General features: G+C 44.3%; 1 protein-coding gene and 1 long non-coding RNA gene across 5 annotated transcripts in view; one reads left to right on the forward strand and one right to left on the reverse strand.

Moving 5' to 3' along the window:
* Positions 1 to 692: 692 nt before the first annotated feature.
* On the reverse strand, positions 693 to 16528 carry LOC147359388 (uncharacterized). Of its 2 annotated transcripts, none has more exons than XR_015140253.1 (2): positions 16269 to 16528; positions 693 to 1372 (listed from the first exon to the last, which is right to left on the reverse strand). It is a non-coding gene; the product is annotated as an uncharacterized LOC147359388 (long non-coding RNA). The 2 variants fall into 2 exon arrangements; XR_015140252.1 differs by having other exon boundaries at positions 16256 to 16527.
* The window catches only part of SLCO5A1 (solute carrier organic anion transporter family member 5A1), a 146446-nt gene continuing 144794 nt past the window's right edge, over positions 15450 to 17101 (forward strand). For 2 of the 3 annotated variants that reach the window (XM_086335457.1, XM_086335458.1), the window contains exon 1: positions 15450 to 15644. The gene's annotated coding sequence lies outside the window, so the exon portion shown is untranslated. The remainder of the gene's footprint in view (positions 15645 to 17101) is intronic. The other variant, XM_086335459.1, reaches the window with a different exon arrangement.

Raw genomic sequence — 17101 nt, forward strand, 5'->3', positions numbered from 1 at the left:
TTTTAACATTCCAACTTGCTGATGCAAAAGGAAAGGTGGTTTTCTCTCCATGCTTCCATTCATACAAGCCCAGGGAAGGATTCTGGTTGCCCTACTGGCCCCACACCTACGCTTGGAGCAGTCACTTGCAGGAGAGTGTGGTTCTTCACCACATTGGCCTGCTCCTCTGGTCCCTGGGCTGGGAAAGTTCCTGAAAGTGGGGCTGGAAGATGGTCGCAGAAAGAGTTTGGTCAAATGTAGCCATATGGAGACTTTGGTGGTGGTCAGGGAACTAAATCCTGCAACTACAACCCGGTACAGACAAATAGATAAATAGATATTAAAAATGTAATCATCTGCCACACAAGGAGCTAACTATGCTGCCTCAGTGCAGCATTTGTTGTTGTTCAGTCGCTCAGTCATGTCTGACTCTTTGAGGCCCCAGGGACTGCAGCCCACCAGGCTTCCCTGTCCATCACCAACTCCTGGAGTTTGCTCAAACTTATGTCCATTGAATCGGTGATGCTAGCTAACCATCCCATCCTCTGTTGCCCTCTTCTCGTTTGCCTTCAATCTCCTTTTGCCTTCAATACAGCCTTCAGCATTTCCATTTTATTCACCTTTAGCAGCTATAATGTTCTTCTGACCTTAAACAGAAACATAATGTAGCCATGCCTTCCGGGAAACAAACTTACTCAGAAGGACAATGCAGATAGTGGAGTACAGTTTATTACACCAGCTGGCCCAAGGCTGAGTCTCCTCTTAGCCAAGGACCCTGACTAGTTTCTGTGAAAACCTTATATACCCTAAATGTGCGTGCCCAAACCCACTTCCCCAAATTCCCTGAAACTAGTCTGAACAAAGGAAAAGAAAGATACAATCAAAGTTAATCTGTGATTCATAAGACTTAAGCCTAGGTAGTTAATAGTGGACAATTATCAACAGGCCTGTGGTCATACCCCAATGAGCATAATAGAAGGTATGATTCTATTTGGTTACACAGATAATTAGGGTATTCTTTTAGGCGAGAGTCTAGGTAGGAGCCCTGGGGCTCTTCCTTCTGGGGGCCTGGTTTTCCAGTTGGTATGTCGTTTCCATAGATACTGGGCACATAGCTCAAAGTTCACAGTCTGGCCCAATATGGAGTCCTGCTTTCAAGATAGAGCCTGTTCTGTCTATTCCCTCCTTCAATACCATCCGTATTTTATAAATCCTTTAAAAATTATTTATTGGCTGCATCAGGTCTTAGTTCCGTCGTGCAGGATCTTTCGCTGTGGCACAGGGACTCTCTGGTTGTGGAGCACAGGCTCTAGCTTGGGCTCCGTAGTTGGGTGCACAGTCTTAGTTGCTCCATGGCATGTGGAATCTTAGTTCTTCATCAGGGGGCATCATCCTAGAAAATATATTTATTGAGTTTTGAAAATGTGACAAACAGGTGTCTTACGGGATTGAAAAAAAATTCAGATTTTTTTTTTTTTCTAATAAAGCAGGACCTTTTAAAGAAATGTGGTACATGCTAAAGGTTACTTAGGGCTACTGGCATTCCAGACTCCCCAGGATCTGGGGCCACTCCTTTCCACCAGGGCACTTTTGTTGAAAAGATTAAGAAGTTCCTTTATCTGGTACCTCAAGTTTTATCCTCAAGAGGTGTGTATTTATTTTATTTAGAAGGTCCTGGGGGGGAAAATACCTCAACCACACAGTTTGAAGATCTCTTAAATTGTCCACACATTTGTTTTTCAAACAAAACAATGCCTGAGGGATTATGTTATCAATCATTCACACTTGAGTATGGATTGCATCATTCTTGCTTTTTTTTTTTTTTACTGATATCTGAAACTAACCATCTTTAGAAATTAAAGGTAGGCGTGGAGGTAATCAGGGTTCCAAAAGTTGCCAACTCTCCTGGGTAATTTGAGGGGACTGTTTACCATGATGGTGTTCCAGACAAGAAGCCAATTCTGACCCCATGATGGAATTGTTTCTTTGACTGGCTTTTTGTTGCTTTTGTTGTTATAATCGTACAGAATGGCCTGCCTCAGAGAGCACCGCCCCTCTGCCTGACTAAAGTGCCTTTGTTAAAACCCTGTCCACCTCACACAGCAGGAAGGAAGAAATTAACACATTCCCTGCTTGAGGTTGGCCATTCTAGAGATGTTTGCAAGATTAATAGCATTTTTACTTTGCTTCCTCACTTCCCCCAATCTCTGATCTATAAAAAAACCTGGCATCCAGACCCTGATAAGATGGTTATTTTGAGGTGCTAACCTGCCATCTTTTTGGTCAGCCAGCTCCCCAATTAAAGTCTCTTACTTGCTCAGTGGCTTTACCACTGGCAGGGGGCCCAGTGCTCCTGGGGACACACAGCCCCTGTTTGAGAAGCCTAACATGAGGAGAATCTGGACACATGGATAATGTTCAGTTCAGTTCAGCTCAGTTGTGTCTGACTCTTTGAGACCCCATGGACTGCAGCACTCCACGCCTCCCTGTCCCAGAGTTTACTCAAACTCACGTCCATTGACTCGGTGATGCCATCCAACCATCTCATCCTCTGTCGTTCCCTTCTCTTCCTGCCTTCAATCTTTCCCAGCATCAGGGTCTTTTCAAAAGAGTCAGTTCTTTGCATCAGCTGGCCAAAGTATTGGAGTTTCAGCTTTAGCATCAGTCCTTCCAATGAATATTCAGGACTGATTTCCTTTAGGATGGACTGGCTGGATCTCCCTGCAGTCCAAGGGACTCTCAAGAGCCTTCTCCAACACCACAGTTCAAAAGCATCAATTCTTCGGTGCTCAGCTTTATAGTCCGACTCTCACATCCATACATGCTACTGGAAAAACCATAGCTTTGACTAGATGGACCTTTGTTGGCAAAGTAATGTCTCCGCTTTTGAATATGCTGTCTAGGTTGGTCATAACTTTCCTTCCAAGGAGTAAGCGTCTTTTAATTTCATGGCTGTAATCACCATCCGCAGTGATTTTGGAGCCCCCAAAATAAAAGTCTCTCACTGTTTCCCCATCTATCTGACATGAAGTGATGGGCCAGATGCCATGATCTTCGTTTTCTGAATGTTGAGTTTTCAGCCAACTTTTTCACCCTCCTCTTTCACTTTCCATAAGAGGCTCTTTAGTTCTTCACTTTCTGCCATAAGGGTGGTGTCATCTGCATATCTGAGGTTATTGATATTTCTTCTGGCAATCTTGATTCCAGCTTGTGCTTCATCCAGCCTGGCATTTCGTATGATGTACTCTGCATATAAGTTAAATAAGCAGGGTGACAATATACAGCCTTGACATACTCCTTTCCTGATTTGGAACCAGTCTGTTGTTCCATGTCCAGTTCTAGCTGTTGCTTCCTGACCTGCATACACATTTCTCAAGAGGCAGGTCAGGTGGTCTGGTATTCCCATCTCTTTCAGAATTTACCACAGTTTATTGTGATTCACACAGTCAAAGGCTTTGGCATAGTCAATAAAGCAGAAGTAGATGTTTTTCTGGAACTCTCTTGCTTTTTCGATGATCTAACAGATGTTGGCAATTTAATCTCTGGTTCCTCTGCCTTTTCTAAATCCAGCTTGAACATCTGAAAGTTCATGGTTCATGTACTATTGAAGCCTGGCTTGGAGAATTTTGAGCATTACTTGACTAGTGTGTGAGATGAGTGCAATTGTGCGGTAGTTTGAGCATTCTTTGGCATTGCCTTTCTTTGGGATTGGAATGAAAAGTGACCTTTTCCAGTCCTGTGGCCACTGCTGAGTTTTCCAAATTTGCTGGATGTTACCACTTTTTTATCAAAGGATTGTTACTTTTCCCCAAGATCTATGCTTTTTATTTTTTAATATTTATTTATTTGGCTGCTCAGGGTCTTAGTTGTGGCATGAGAATTTTTAGTTGCAGCATGTGGGATCTAGTTCCCTGACTAGGGATCAAATCTGGATCCCCTGTGCTGGGACCGTGGAGTCAGCCACTGGACCACCAGGGAAGTCCCTTATGCTTTCTTACATGCTTTCTAGATCTTAGGAATGTTGTCAGATTTGTGATTAGCATTTCTGTTTTAGACACAGTATACTTCATTTCTTTTCCCATTGGGTTTATCTTTTGACTTATTTTCTTCTTCTAAATTGCTCACTTATGGATTACATTGTTGTTTAGTGGCTCAGGCGTGTCTGACTCTTTTCCAACCCCATGGAGTGTAGCCCACCAGGCTCCTCTGTCCATGGGATTTCCCATGCAAGAATACTGGAGTGGGTTGCCATTTCCTTCTCCAGGGGATCTTCCTGACCCAGGGATTCTGCATCTCCTGCATTGGCAGGCGGGGTCTTTACCACTGAGCCACCAGGGAAGCCTCATGGATTACATTACTTTGATATAAACTGCTTTTAATTTTTAACATGTCCCAATCACAGTAGTTTTTCCTATCAATCTTGTGACATTTCTTATGCATTAAAATGCACTGTATTAGACCATATTCTTTGACTAACAGGCACCATAGGGTTTTTTTAAGTCATCTCTTTAGACTTTATTGTGAGAAGTGAATCATAAAAGTTTTTACTTTTTCTTACTGTGAGAAATGTTTAAAATTTTGAAAAATTCTTTTAAGAATAAACCTTAAAGTAAGTTATTTATTATCATTTTTAAATATTTGATTTTCTTTTCATCAATATTTGTATTAGTTCGCTAGGGTTGCCATAACAAAGGAGCGTGAATTGGCTCAAACAACAGAAATTTATTGTCTCATGATTTTGGAGGCTGGAAGCTGGAGATCAAGGTGTCAAGAGGGTTGATTTCTCCCGAGGCCTTTCCTTTTGGCTGGTAGATGAGCCATCCAGGTTCTCCGTGTCTTCACTTGGTCTTCCTGCTATACCTGTTTGTGTCCCAATTTCCTGTTCTTAAAAGGGCACCAGTAATATTGGATAAGAGCTCACCCTAATGATCTCATTTTAACTTCATTACCTCTTTAGAGAGCCTATTACCGAATACAGTCACAGGATGAGAAATATGGGGTTATGGCTTCAACTTGTGGATTTTGGAAAGGACACGATTTAGCCTGTGACGGTATTTATTTTTTAATTATTTATTCAAGTATAATTGATTGACAATGTGTTAATTACTGCTGTATATCAAAGTGATTCAGTTATACATACATATACATTCTTTTATCAAGTATTTTTTAAAACCATGATACATACTTTTTTTAATAATGCATTATGGAATTAAATATTTTAACTGATACCCTCTTTACCAATGTTTATAACCTAAAAGACAGCATCCCTTTTTTTTTTAATTGGAATATAATTACTTTACAATGTTGTGTTAGCTTCTGCTGTACAGCATCATGAATCAGTCATATGTATGCATATATCCCCTCCCTCGTGAGCCTCCCCCCATCCCCATCCCACCCTTCAGGGCGACGGAGAGACTGAGCTGAGCTCCCTGTGCTCTACTGCAGCTTCCCGCTAGCCATCTATTTGATACATGGTAGTGTATATATGTCAATGCTACTCTCTCAATTTGTTCCCCCTTTCCTTATTTTTTAAATATTATTTTCCATTAGGGTTTATCAAAGGATACTGAATATAGTTCTCTGTGCTATATATGAAGGCCTTGTTTTTCATTCATTCTGTGTATGAAAATTGAAATCTGCTAACCCCAACCTCCCAGTTCTTCCCTTCCCTGCCCCCTCCCCCTTGGCAACCACCACTGTTCTCTATGCATGACAGTATTTAAATAACAGTTTAAGAACCATAGGGCACAGTGTGACTTGTATGAGTCTCCATTCTAAAAGCATGTTTTGACATTACTGAGGGTGGAAGAGAAACAATGTTATTTTCCTTGAAAAAACAGAATGGAAGAAGTACTAGATGGCAGAAAAAACTTGTGGCCTCCTGATGTGGAGTAAGAGAAAGGTATATTTTAAACTCCAGGGGAGAAACTGGAATGTGCAAACTTTCACAACAGTTCTTTTCTCTTTGAAAAATCACATTCTTCCTCTAGTGTGAAATTTCACAAACAAAATCAGCTAAAGGAAGGAAGAAAGATCATGATGTTTAGATGTTATATTTCCATTGTATACATGCCTATTCGCCTGGTCATTCCTCTCTTTGGGCAAACTAAATTTAGACTCTAACTGCTCTGATTTTCACAGAGGGAATGACATAACACAATTCATTTGTCATTTAAATCCCATTCCTTGATGACAGGTTATGCAGCCCCCAAACAGAACACTAAATCCTTTAAAATCACTCCCCTGATGGTCCAAGTGGTATATTCTATTCGGATTGGGTCATTTGGTATTCATTAGTTACAACCAAGAAAATGAGAACAATTATCAGGGTATCACCGACATCCAAAGAGAATGGAGGATAAAAGTCAGGCCAGAGATACAGGCACCTGCACACGTGTGCCCAAAACAATAGTAATAGTTAAAAATAATACAGCACTTTGTATTTAAAATGGATAACCCACAGGGAACTCTGCTCAATGTTTGTGGCAGCCTGGATGGAAGGGGAGTTTTGGGGGAGAATGGGTACATGTGTATGTATGGCTGAGCCCCTTTACTGTTCACCTGAACTATCACATGGTTTGCTAATCAGCTATTCCCCAATACAAAATAAAATATATATATTTAAATATACCTCTTCAACCTGGATTTGTGGAGTTTTTCTGCAATCAGATAATTATCAAAAATGTCATCAACAAAAGAGGATACAGAGGAGAGAAGGGGATTTGAGTGAATTCTGTGAAGAGCTCTTTTCTGGTGTCTTTATATTAAGGAAATAATGTTTGAAAAGACAGACAGCTCTGAGCTCCCGATCATTCTGCAGAGTCCCCTACATTTCTGAGTTTTTATTAAAAGAATCCTACTATATGGTGCTGTGATTTGGGTTCTTAGGACGGCAGGGTTGACCTGGTCTCTCTCTACAAGACTGGCTCTGAGGCAATGGGGCCAGGTGTCTCCCCACAGCTGACCAGTTATTCTCCACCTTGTGCTAGGATGTGGTGGCAGGTGGGCAGCAGCATTCTGAGGGGTGGGCTTCATGGTCAGCTTGTTCTGTGATGCTCAAGTTTCCAAGTAAAGGACAGGAATGCAGAGAAGGCTAGGGAGGAGTCATGAGCTGGGAATGAAACCATGGCTAGTGATTGAAAGGTTAGGCAATCTCGTAAAAACCTGAATCCCAGCCATTACTGAGATGACGGCTCTATGAGCAGCTTGTTTTGTGTTTTTATTCCAAAGCAATAATATGCACTGTTTGTCTTTAGACTGCTTCATCCTTTAATCCATTTAAATATTTCACTATAGGCATGCTTCATCTTTTCATTTTTTTAATTAAAATATAGTTGCTGTATAATATTATATAAGTTACTGGTGTACAATATAGTGATTCATAATTTTTAAGGTTATACCCTATTGACAGTTATTCCCCGTGTTGTACAATATATGTATGTAGCTTATGTTTTACCTAATAGGCTGTTCCTCTAATTCCCCCACCTGTTTATTGCTCCCCCTTCCTGATCCCCACTGTTAACTGACTGTAGGTTTGTTTTCTTTATCTGTGAGTCTGCTCTTTTTGTTATATTCACTGGTTTGTTGTATCTTTACATTTCACATATAAGTCACATCATATGGTATTTGTCTTTGTCTTACTTATTTCACTTGGCATAATACCTTTCAAGTCCATCCAAATTGCTGCAAATGACATAATTTCCTTCTTTTTTATGGCCAAGTAATATTCCAGTGTGTGTGTGTGTGTGTGTGTGTGTGTGTGTGTGTGTGTGTGTATTCATCTGTTGGTGGACACTTAGGTTACTACCATATCTTGGCAATTATAAATAACACTGCCATGGGCACTAGGGTGCATGTATCTTTTCAAATTAGTACTTTTTTCAGATATATAACCAGGAGTAGAATTGCTAGGTCATATGGTAGTTCTATTTTTAGTTTTTTGAGAAACCTCCATACTGTTTTCCACAATGGCTGGACCAATTTACATTTCTAGCAACAGTGTACAAGAGTTCCCTTTTCTCTATGTCCTTGCTAACATTTGTTATTTGTATTCTTTTTGAAGACAGTCATTTTGACTGTCATTTGGTGTAAGGTGATATTTCATGGTGGTTTTGATTTGCATTTCACTGACAGTGAGTAATGTTGAGTGTCTTTTCATGTGCTTGTTGACCATCTGCATTTCCTTTCTGGAAAAATGTCTACTCAGTTCTTCTGCCCATTAAAAAAATTTTTTGATGTTGAGTTCCATGATGTGTTTCTATATGTTGAATAATAATCTCCATCAGTTGTGTCATATGCAAATACTTTTGTCCCATTCAGTAGGTTGTCTTTTCATTTTGTGGATGGCTTCCTTTGCTGTGCAAAAAGCTTTTAAGTTTAATTCAGATCAGCTCAGTTGTTCAGTCGTGTCCGACTCTCTGCGACCCCATGAATCGAAGCACGCCAGGCCTCCCTGTCCTTCACCAACTCCCGAGTTCACTCAGACTCACGTCCATTGAGTCAGTGATGCCATCCAGCCATCTCATCCTTCCTTTACTCTAAGAGACCCATTCAAAACATACTGTTGTGACTTATGTGAGAGATGTGTGTTTCAGTTCCTTGTGTGCCTAAGTCTCATGAGGTGATACAGAGTCCACTGCGGATGCTTTCTTGTGCATTTAGGAAGGAGGATTGAGCCTGGGGGGCTGCCCTGAAGAAAGAAGAACTGAGCCTGCTCTTTGTCCAGCTGGGAAGGTTACCTCGCCCTTCAAAGTTGCCAGCTGCAAACACAACCTGGCTGGCTGAGAAATGGCCTGGATGAAAAGTGGTCAGAGTCTTGCATTTTCAACATATCCACAGAGAATGTGCAGAGGGCTGAGGCCATAGCAGATCGCTCCTGCCATCTCTTTTCTTTCCCAGGCCCAGCTGGCAGTGGAGGTGATGACAAAAGTCTTTCAAGGGAATGCGAACCTCTGCAGACAAATGTCTCTTCTTCGTAGGAAATTTTCTCCTCATTACTAGCCGTGGTGTGTCTGGCATGTTTTTATTAAGGGAGATGGCAGTTTCTAGGAGGTGCTAGTTGATAGTATTGTCTTCTTGTCCTGGCTCATTCCCAGAGGCACTGCCTGGTTTCTTGGCTCCTTCAGAGTGTAACCAGGTATCCAAGTGTTCACCAGACTATGGTTTCTTGGGTTGAGGACTTGCAGGCCTAAAACTGATATGCTGGGGACTTCCCTGGTGGTTTAGTGGTTAGGAATCCTCTTTCCAATGCAGGGGACTCGGGTTCAGCTCCTGGTTGAGGAACTAAGATCTGGAAATACAACTAGAGAGCCTGTGTGCCTCAACAAACAGCCCAGTGGCACTGCCTTGTTTCTTGGCTCCTTCAGAGTGTAACCAGGTGTCCAAGTGTTCATCAGACTTGCAGGCCTAAAACTGATATGCTGGGGACTTCCCTGGTGGTTTAGTGGTTAGGAATCCTCTTTCCAATGCAGGGGACTCGGGTTCAGCTCCTGGTTGAGGAACTAAATCTGGAAATACAACTAGAGAGCCTGTGTGCCTCAACAAACAGCCCAGTGTTCTGCAACAAAGACCCAGCAGAATAAAGACAAACAAACTGATACGGTGGTCACCATACTCAAATCCCAGGGCTGGAGTGATTGCCTGAATCACTGTGACCCAGGGCTAGATCTGTGCCTCTTCTGTTTACCTAGATTGAAATTTACTTCTCAGTAAGGGTACATCATGAGAAACGCTGGGCTGGAAGAAGCACAAGCTGGAATCAAGATTGCCGGGAGAAATATCAATAACCTCAGATATGCAGATGACACCACCCTTATGGCAGAAAGTGAAGAGAAACTAAAAAACCTCTTGAGGAAAGTGAAAGACGAGAGTGAAAAAGTTGGCTTAAAGCTCAACATTCAGAAAACTAAGATCATGGCATCTGGTCCTATCACTTCATGGGAAATAGATGGGGAAACAGTGGAAACAGTGTCAGACTTTATTTTTGGGGGCTCCAAAATCATTGCAGATGGTGACTGCAGCCATGAAATTAAAAGACGCTTACTCCTTGGAAGGAAAGTTATGACCAACCTAGATAGCATATTAAAAAGCAGAGGCATTGCTTTGCCAACAAAGGTCTGTCTAGTCAAGGCAATGGTTTTTCCTGTGGTCATGTATGGATGTGAGAGTTGGACTGTGAAGAAGGCTGAGTGCTGAAGAATTGATGCTTTTGAACTGTGGTGCTGGAGAAGACTCTTGCAAGTCCCTTGGACTGCAAGGAGATCCAACCAGTCCATTCTAAAGGAGATCAGCCCTGGGTGTTCTTTGGAAGGAATGATGCTAAAGCTGAAACTCCAGTACTTTGGCCACCTCATGAGAAGAGCTGACTCACTGGAAAAGACTCTCATACTGGGAGGGATTGGGGGTAGGAGGAAAAGGGGACGACAGAGGATGAGATGGCTGGAGGGCATCACGGACTCCATGGATGTAAGTCTGAGTGAACTCCGGGAGTTGGTGAAGGACAGGGAGGCCTGGCGTGCTGCAATTCATGGGGTCGCAAAGAGTCAGACACGACTGAGCGACTGAACTGAAGGGTATAAATGGGCTTCCCTGGTGACTCAGTGTTAAAGAATTGCCTGCCAATGTGGGAGATGCGGATTTGATCCTTGGTTCCGGAGTTTCCCCTGGAGAAGGAAATGGCAACCCACTCCAGTATCCTGGCCTGGGAAATCCCATGGACAGAGGAGCCTGGTGGGCTACAGTCCAGGGAGTCGCAAAGAGTTGGTCACAACTTAGCGACTGAGCATGAAAGGCATAAATGCCAAGTTCTGTTAAGGGGCGACTTTATAACCTTATAATCAATAATACCATATTGGCTCAGACAGTAAAGAATCTGCCTGCAATGTGGGAGACCTGGGCTTGATACCTGAATTGAGAAGATCCCCTGGAGAAGGGCATGGCAACCCACTCCAGTATTGTTGTCTGGAGAATCCCCATGGACAGAGGAGCCTGGCGGGCCACAGTCCATGGGGTCGAAAAGAGTCAGATACGACGGAGTGACTAAGCATACACACATACACACCATATTGGATATGTGAAAGTTGCTAAGAGAGTACATCCTTACCACAAGAAAAGAAATTTGTAACTAATGTAGACTTATTGCCATGATCATTTTGCAATATATACACACTATATTAAATCAATATATTGTACATCAAAAACTAATACAATGTTATATGTCAATCATATTTCACTAAAAACCCATTAAATTAAATAAAAAAAGAAAAGAAAATGAGGAAATCAGTCATACTGTAAACTACTTTTTTGAATCAAGAATAGAGATCTGGGGAATTCCTTGGTGGTCCAGTCATTAGGACTCTGCGCTTTCACTGCTGAGGGTGCAGGATCAATCCCTGATCAAGGAAGTAAGATCCCGCAAGCCATGTGGCCAAAAAATTAACTTAAAAGAATAGAGATGTAATTTAATTATATCCCTTCTATATAGATATAGTAGTATATCTATATACTTCTTCAGGGTCTGTCAATAAAGCTGTATTTTTATTATATATATTGAAATACACTGAATTGAATTTATATGTATGTATGAAAGGTTCTTGCCTGGAGAATCCCAGGGATGAGGGAGCCTGGTGGGCTGCCGTCTATGGGGTCACACAGAGTCAGACACGACTGAAGCGACTTAGCAGCAGCAGCATGAAAGGTTACCTTTGAAATACAATTTACTCCTCTTCAAGAACTAATACCTAATTCAATTAGAGTAGTGGCACAGAAAATATTCTGGACCTAAACTGAGCCCTTCTTCTTGTGTCTGGGAGACCTCTGAATTGATCCTCTTAAGGAAAAAGTGATGAGAGTGGAGAAAGGGGTCCTTTCTGCTTTCCTTGCCCTATTCTCCAGAGGAGCTAGATTTCAGGCTCATAGAATGCACTAGTGGGACTCCCCTGGCAGTCTAGTGGTTAAGACTTCGCCTTCCAGTGCAGGGGGTGTGGGTTCTATCCCTGGTTGGGAAGCTAAGATTCCACATGCCTTTTGGCCAAAAAACCAGAACTTAAGACAGAAGCAATATTGTAACAAATTCAATAAGACTTTAAAAAAAAATGGCCCACATTAAAAAACAAAACAAAACAAAACTGAATGCCCTAGTTAGTTTCAAAGTTCAGTTCAATTCAGTCACTCAGTCATGTCTGACTGTGAACCCATGGACTGCAGCATGCCAGCCTTCCCTGTCCATCACCAACTCCCAGAGCTTGCTCAAATTCATGGAATTGCAGAGGCTGCCATCTTATTATATGAAGACTGGGAAAGAAGCAATTTATGTGTAAATTAGACTGATTAGTGACTTAGAAACGGCATAAGCACACCTGAAGATTTGCAGAGAGTTTATAGCCCTGTGCTATCTCTACCGATATACCTAAGAAGGCAGGTATTCTCGTCTCAGCAACTGTACTCTTTCATATTGTGTGAAATAAGCCATAGGGGTAGCAGAACTCCATGAAGTAAGTCCATTTCTTTCTCTGAATCTGAAGATTAGGGCTGATGGAGGCATATCTGACCTTTTCCAAAGGCACATTTAACTGAAAGGGAAAGCTCAAGAAATGTCTGTTGATAAATGTTTTCTTCTTGTTTCCTATATGGGTAGCTGGAGAAGGCAATGGCAACCCACTCCAGTACTCTTGCCTGGCAAATCCCATGGACAGAGGAGCCTGGTAGGCTGCAGTCTATGGGGTCGCTAGGAGTAGGACACGACTGAGTGACTTCACTTTCACTTTTCAGTTTCATGCATTGGAGAAGGAAATGGCAACCCACTCCAGTGTTCTTGCCTGGAGAATTCCAGGCAAGGGGGAGCCTGGTGGACTGCCATCTATGAGGTCGCACAGAGTCGGACACGACTGAATCGACTTAGCATAGCACATGGGTAGCTAATTGGATGTTTTGAATTCTGTTTATAAATTGTGATCTATTAGTGGCAATAAAAAATCCTATAGGTTCTCAGAATTGTTTCTGGTGTAACTATGGTAATTGACCATGAATAAACAGCAGGTGGCAGGGACATGATTCTTTGACTTTCAGCAGGGAAGCCTTTGCTGGCACCTGATGCGATTTGGTGCCAGATTGAATTTGCTGTGGAACTACTCATGTCTGGGGCTGAGGCTGAAATGAAAGAATGGGCCTCAGAGCCTGGAAGGACAGACTGTTTTGGATCCAGAGTAAGCTCAGAGGAGTGATAAGGCATAGGAAGTGCCACATAGCTAAGATCATGGGCAAGGGTGTCAACTGGCGTCATATATCCTGTTTGTAGAAAAGTGACTGTGCGCTTGAGGGAGATCTCAAGAAGACAGGACAGGGACAGGAAATGAGGAATGAATGTCTTTGTCTTGTTTGATTGATCAGTTTGGTAGTTGCCAGACCAGTGCTGTCTCGATGCGGCCTTGGAGGATGCACTAACTGTTCTTTTGGTGTCAGCTGACTTAATATTTTTTTCTGTAACGATCAGCTGTACATATGGTGGTTGTTGGACTCATGTGAGATAATTAAAAGACGCAAGATGTACTGAAAAGTTAAGCTGCTGTGTGACTGAAAGGGAGTCATAGTTAAGAACATGGATTTTTTTTTTTTTTTAGCAAAAGAAAGATTGACTTGACAGAGCACATTTTCAAAGTATGTACATCTCAAACATTTCAAGGTATGTTTGTGCCCTTCTCAGGCACACTCAGTGTAATATTGTTCTCACTTTATTGCTGAGGAAATCAAGATAAATAAATAACAATTGAATAAATTGCTCATGGCTGTGATAACTGAGCTGGGATAAAAATTTCAAGTTGATTCTACACTCTTTTCACTATCCCATGTGGCTTTCCAGTATGAAATGGGCTCTCCTGAGAGAATTAATAATGTAATATCTTTGGACCTTTAAAATTGCTACGCAAAGCACTATGAGAAACAGTGGAAGCTTATTTCTCTATCTGAAAATTAAAAAAAATCAATTTTGGAGCAAAACGATTGTTAAAACAGATTAAAAGCTTATTTTCACCATCCCTGGGGAACGAAGTACTATGGAGCATGGACCTTTTATCATCCCGAGACTAGCTGTGTGCCTTTACCACTCGTGTTACATAGTCTCTCTCCATTTCCCTCATCACACTGTGAAGTGGATCCCGCGCTCTCACTGGATAAGGCCAGGGGTGAGTGAAGTGGCTTTGGCATGGCAGGATGGTCAGTGAGGTCACCAGTAAATGTAGAACAATTCCCTCCCCTCATTAGGTTACATCTCCCTCTGTTAGAGCTCTGCAATGTCCTCCCACTTTCTACAGCCCATGGGCTCTTTTCTGTTATCCTATTTGGCGACTCGGCAGCCTTTCTTGCATCTGGCTTCTGTGATGGTCCCTCTTTTCTGATTCTTCACAGATCTCTCTGACCCTTGCTTCTAATCTCCTTCCTTAGCTTTTTCCCTCTCCAGCTCTTAGATCACCCTGTCCCCAGGGCCCTGTCCTTAGTCTACCCCTCCTCTGATCTCCTTATTCACCCACCTCATGCTGTGTCTGGCTGTTGCCTCCTAATTCACTCCCCTAATCCCAACTGCCTGTATGTTATATATCTGGTGCTTTATGGGATGTGTATACACTCAGATGTCCCAGAGGCATTTCAAAGTCAAGGTATCTTAAAGGAGAAACATCTTACCCCAAGAGTATGTTTCTCTGCTTGTGTTTTCCTTGGACCTCAATCTCTGGTTAACATCGGCTTCTAAGTCTGGCTACTTCTGTCTTGTCAGTGTTCTCAAGGAGTTCCTTCCTCTCCATGCTCCACCACTGCCGCATCACATTTTGCTCAGAGATTGCTGAGATTGCCTCCACTCCCTCCACATGGCCTCCATTCACCTACCAGTGTCAGAACCAACTGTCTGGTGACAGAGGTTGGATGTCACTGGCCCTTCAGTGCTGACCTTTTCTACTGTGCCACTCTTGCTGGCCAGCTCTCTGCCCCATCTCTGCAATCACCCTGAGATCCAAGATTTCTTTGCAGCATCGTGCCCCAGGGCCTTTGCACATGCCTTTCCTGCTGTCTGGAAATGAAGGTCTAATGGGTTAATAATGGATATTATAATCGATATATAATAATGGTTCTTCCGTGACACCCTGTATAGAAGTTACTGTGTCGTTATAGGCTACTTACAGGAGTATTTCCTCCACAAAACAGAGGTTTCCTCGGTCCACGGATCCTGTCCCGTCCATCTTTGGTTCCCAGAATCTACCTGCTATGGTCTCCGAGACATGGTGGGTGCCCACAGCACGTAATAAACCAGCAGAAATTTCAACTTCTTTATTCCGAGTGGGCTCTCTGCCTGAGTAGCTGACTTTTCTGGAGACCTGCTCCCTGCCCTAATCTTCACGGTCCCCCGCCTTTCAGGTGAAAAGGCAGCCTGGTGGCTCGCCGCCTCCGGGCTGGGCTGGGCGGCTGCCCGCGCGCCTGCGCCCTCTGCCGCTCGGCTCCGGGCGCATCTGTGCGCGTGTGTCTTGTTTCCAGAGGCTGGGGTCACAGACTCATTCACTGATTTCCTCGCGGCTGGACCGAGGCTGCCTCCCCAGGAGGCTCCCAACTACTCTCGCGCCTCCAAGGTCCCCACCTACCCCCGCTCCATTCCCAGCCAGCCAGATTGACCGGCCGACTCACGAGTGAGTAGCGGCGGCTCTTGAGACCCTCAGCTCGGCGAGCTGTCTCCGGCGGTTCTATCCTCCTGCGGGGCCGTGTGTGTGTATGTGTGTGTGTGTTTGCGCGCGCGTAGGAGATGTCCCCGGGCCCCCACGCCGGCTCTGAGAGCCGCCCGCCTGGGTCCGTGTGCCATTCCAAGGCTCCGCTGGGGTGCGGGTGCGCTGCGGTGCGGGTGCGCGCTCCCCCGGGCGCGGGGAAGCGAGTTTTCCGGGATTCCCCGACTTTGTACGCCGGCGCCGGTGGGGTTCCCCGGGAAGGCTCCCGGGCAAGAAGGCGGCGGGGAAGCCCTGGCTCTGAGTGGCTGGCAGGCCGGGAATCTGGGAGCTGGGCTGGCCCAGTCGAGCCGAGGGAGACGCCGGAGCGGCCGCCCCTGGATCCCAAGCTCTCTGCCTTTCTCCCTTTACCCTTCCTCCTTTCTTTTCTCAGCACCATCACAAAAGCGCGTCGCATGAAACACAATGCAGCGAAGTCCAGCTCTCCTCTCCCACCTGGTGCACATCACCTCCCCCCCGCCCGCCTCCCCGGGGGCCGGAGGAATAGAGTGGGAGTCCCGAGATAAGGGGCGAAGGCTTACCCTGGGGACACACCTGTTTTCGACTCGCGTTATATTCAAGCTGGGTGCCGGATCGCGCGAGGGGTTTCTACACAGACACGCCGATGTATGTATGTGTGTGTGTGTGGGTGCGCGCGCACCCCGAGCCCAAGCTCGCTGGGTGCGCTGGATGTAAATAGCACACCTCCCTGCTGGCCCGCGCGTGCCGAGCTGGCTCCGTGGGCTCCCAGCGCGCCGTGACAGCGCTCCCGCGTCTCATTGTTTGGTTGTGGCTTCCCCACTCCTCCGCAAAGCAAAGTGATTTTCGGTTTCGCTTGACACAGCGCTCTGGGACTTGGCGTGGGCCGCAGCCTCGAACGCCCCTGGTATTTGTAATTGAATAGTTCTCCCGGCGGCTGGGGGGCAGGGGTGTTATTTTTAGTGTTGGGGATAAAGAGGCAAGCACGCTGACCTTTTTGCTGCTGCCTTGGGCTTTGAATGCGTATCTGTCTCTAATGGATGGAGAAGACTGATTCGCATCCAGTCGGCGCACACGTGCCTGCACACAAGAGTGTACACACGTTTCTACACACCTCGCTTTCCCCTTTTTTTTCTTTTTTAAAAATCGGGACTAGGAGTGCATCGTGCTTGTTCAAAAAAAAAAAAAAAAAAGGAAAGAAACTTTCCTTTGTTCTTTTGGGCCTCTTCTATTCTGAGTAATGGAGTAGGAGTACCAAAAGGTTGCAATTAGTTCATTCGAATAAAAGACGCTGTCTGTGAGTCAGAGCTACCAGGTGGATAATTATTAACATATAAAAGCAGATGCGCTGTTTAAGGCAAAAGGGGCGGGGCGGGGGCAGGTCCGCCGTAGACAATGAAGGAGGGTCT

This window comes from Bos grunniens, chromosome 14 (genome assembly GCF_055505025.1).
Source record: "Bos grunniens cultivar Pamir isolate PY7600 chromosome 14, Bosgru_T2T1.0, whole genome shotgun sequence".
Classification (NCBI taxonomy): Eukaryota; Metazoa; Chordata; class Mammalia; order Artiodactyla; family Bovidae; genus Bos; species Bos grunniens.